The sequence below is a fragment of the Aphidius gifuensis genome, linkage group LG6 (assembly GCF_014905175.1).
Source record: "Aphidius gifuensis isolate YNYX2018 linkage group LG6, ASM1490517v1, whole genome shotgun sequence".
Classification (NCBI taxonomy): domain Eukaryota; kingdom Metazoa; phylum Arthropoda; class Insecta; order Hymenoptera; family Braconidae; genus Aphidius; species Aphidius gifuensis.
Genome location: NC_057793.1, coordinates 12,170,766 through 12,174,633, shown reverse-complemented (window position 1 = coordinate 12,174,633; position 3,868 = coordinate 12,170,766).

The following is a 3,868-nucleotide window of genomic DNA, read 5'->3' as shown; positions in this document are numbered from 1 at the left end:
ATATTCGTTATAAATAATCAAATAGGTTTTGTATAAATTTATATATATGTACGCAATACAATATATATGAGCAAGTCTACCGAATCTGAACGTCAATGTGGGCCTCACTATCTTCGACTTTGCTGGAAATTGGTCAGTCGCAGGACTAGATTAAGAGAGTAAACTCGTATTTTTTTTTTTTTTTTTTAGTCATTATTTTCGGAGTTATTCTTTGGGGAATTCCATCACATTCATATATTTTTTTTTTTTTTCAAATCATTTTTTCAGATTTTCAAAACGAAAGAGAAGTTTTATCAATAATATTTTTCTACATAGAATTCTCTCAGCTTTTCAAAATATATTTTTCAAAAAGCTAAGGAAATTTTACTATAATGATGAAAAATTCAGGATAGGATCTCCGTAAAACGGCCGGAATCAATAAAAAAAGAAAAAAAGAAAAGAAACAATAGGGTTTTTTACTTTTTATTTCTTACCTTAATGAACTTATCTCATCGAAAAACGATTGGAAATAGGCTTAATCGATTGGCGATGATGCCCTGAAAATGAAAATAACAATGGCTGACTATTCAATAAGATCTTATTGAATGCCAACCTAAAAACTGCAAGTCCCAACAAAAAAAAATGTGTGTGTGTGTGTTATTGAACGCACAAGGAAATGGAACTTCTTCAGTAATTGTAACAAAGAGTGATTGAACGATTCCTCGTTGCATTATTATATTTTAAAATAGCGGTCTCTTTCAGTTTCCTTTTGAGTCAACTCATCCGTTCATTTATTCATTGTCAATTATGGATCTTAATAAATATCTGGAAAAAGAGTTTAATTAATACATTATAAATAAAATAGCATAACATTCTTTTATAAATATTTATATTAATAGAACATGTTTATAGTAATAGAACAGTTTTTTTTTTCTCAATTGAACAGAACCTTTTTTGTCATCAACATAACTTGGAAATATAATATTTGATAAAAAATAACTATTAGAAACTAATAATTTTGATTAGTTCTAATATTAAATTGTTATTGTTTTTGTTGTTGTTGTTGATGATTATGAAATAAATCATAAATAATTTCGACATCAGACTCGAAAAGATCATACAAATCATGGTTCTGCTGTTGTTATTGTTGTCGCTGTTGTTGTTACATCCAACGGGATGCAGCAATATTTAAATTAGATAAAAATAAAGCGAGACCAATGAAAGATTAAAATAAACAGATAACTTAAATATAAAAAACTGTAAAGCAATAAAAACCTAAAATGCATTAGACCTAAAAAGCGATTCCAAGAAAACCATAAAACTAGAGACGAAACACATGACTAAAATGAAAAGTACATAAAAATAAAATACATATAGAAAGTGCATAGGAATTAGAGAAAAGTTAAAATTCTAAGAAAAGCAATAAAAGTAGAGTCAGACCCTTAGACGATAACACAAAAAAACGACAGACCGATATAATAAAAAGAAATACAAAACCGACCAACAGGAAATAAAAAAAAAGGGATATGTTGAGAAAATACAAACGACAAACACTCCAAAAGTAATAAAATGTAAAATTTACGACCTTCGACCCATGGGACCTAGCGTACCCCCTCCCGAGTGGAAATCTTTTCGGGTTAGCTTGATTTGCTCCTAATCTTGATAAATACTTGGTTGTCTTAACTCAGGAAACCTGATCAAGTTTTGATCAAGATGCTTTATTAAGGACAACCTGCTCAAGATAGGATCAAGAAAACTTTAACTCGTCTGTGATAAGACCGTCTTGATCCAAACTTGATCAAGAAAATTTTAACTCTTCTTGACTAAGGCCGTCTTGATCAAGATAGGATCAAGAAAACTTTAATACGTCCGTGATAAGGCCGTCTTGATCCAAACTTGATCAAGAAAACTTTAACTCTTCTTGACTAAGGCCGTCTTGATCAAGATAGGATCAAGAAAACTTTAATACGCCCGTGATAAGGCCATCTTGATCCAAACTTGATCAAGAATTGATCAATAAATCTTTATTTTGTCAGAAGTGTTTTTTTTAAATATGTCTACGAATTAATTAATAAATATTTATCTTGTTACTTGTTCTTTTGTTAAATATATCTTGATCAAGATAGGATCAAGAAAACATCAACTTTTTAATTTATTATATATCATGTTCATTATTACGATTTTTTTTTTTAAACATTGATAAAAGTTTTTTTACTGAGAAAAAAAACGCCAAACGTGGCCTAATAATGTCTCAAGACAGGTCTAAATATATAAGCTTCAAAAAATCACACGGTACATCGTATCCCTCCGTGGCCAAGCGGTCTAAAGCGTACCCGATACTACGTCAATCTATAATTCGTCGGTTCGATTCCCGGTTACCGTGTTTTAGAAAAGAAAAAAAAAACTTCCCTGCCCGATAATTATCTAACTCTTCTCTATGACATCACACTTAATAATACAATAAAAAAAAAAAAAAGCGATTTGTAAATAATTTTTTTTTAGGAAATTTTAATTTCCTATTGTTTTCGCTTTTCATCTGGACCCCCCCCCCCTCCCCCGCCCCGAAAATTTTCTAAGTCCCTTAATCTAAATACGATAAATATGGGGAACATCATTAAATATGAAGAAAAATATAGAAAAATCACTGAATATAAAGAAGAAAAACGATAAATATGGGAAAATATCAGTAAATATGAAGAAAAAATTACTGAATATAAAGAAAAAACCGATAAATATGGAAAAATATCAGTAAATATGAAGAAAAAAGCGCTAAATATAAAGAAAACTCTTATAATTATAAGAAAATATCAGGGAAATATCAGTAAATATCAAGGAAAACTTACTGAATATAAAGAAAAATACGATAAATATGGAAAATATCAGTAAATATGAAGAAAAATACGATACATATGGGAAAATATCGAAGAAAAATCAGTGAATATAAAGAAAAAACGATAAATATGGGAAAATATCAGTGAATATAAAAGAAAATATAGAAAAGTGACTGAATATAAAGAAAAAAACGATAAATAAGGCAACATATCAATTATGCCCCCCCCCCCTGAAAATTTTCTAGATCCCTTAATCAATCTAAACACGATGAATATGGAAAATGAAGAAAAATATAGGAAAATAAAGAATATATGAACGAATAAACAAAAATATAAAAAAATCACTGAATATAAAGAAAAATACGATAATTATAGGAAAATATTAGGAAAATATCAGTTAAAAAAAAAGAAAAGTATAGCAAAATATCATGGAAAAATCATATTTTTCAACAAGATTTTTCAACAAAAAGATTTAAAAAAAATTTATTAACACGATAAATTATTAAATATTCAATTTAAACAAAATATATACGATTACTGGAGGATTATTGAGAAAAATTAATGAACAATACCCATCAATAAATAATAAAGAAATAATGATACCAGTAGAAGCTAATATAAAATTCGATGACGATGAGGAAAATGAAAATATACCAAACATTAATTTCGAGTTTAAAAAAATACAAGAAATTGTACATCTACCAATTAATTCATTTGCAGGCAAAATAATTTTAGCAAAAAGACTATTCAATAGTAATAATGACATTATTTAGATATCATCGCAATCATAATAGCAATAAAGTGGAATTTATATATGCAATGTCAGGACGGTTATTAAAATAAAGAACAATAACATTAGCAGACGACAGTGATTATGAAGTAAAATAAAATTTAAATGAAAAAAAGTTTGATTAAACTAAATAAAGATAATAAATTTACCAAAGAAGATATATGTTAGATTGAACTAACTATATGGAATGAAAAGGCAAAAAATTTCTAGGGAAAAAAGGGTGATGTGCTAGTATTAAAGGAATTGAAAATAAATGAATATAAAAAAA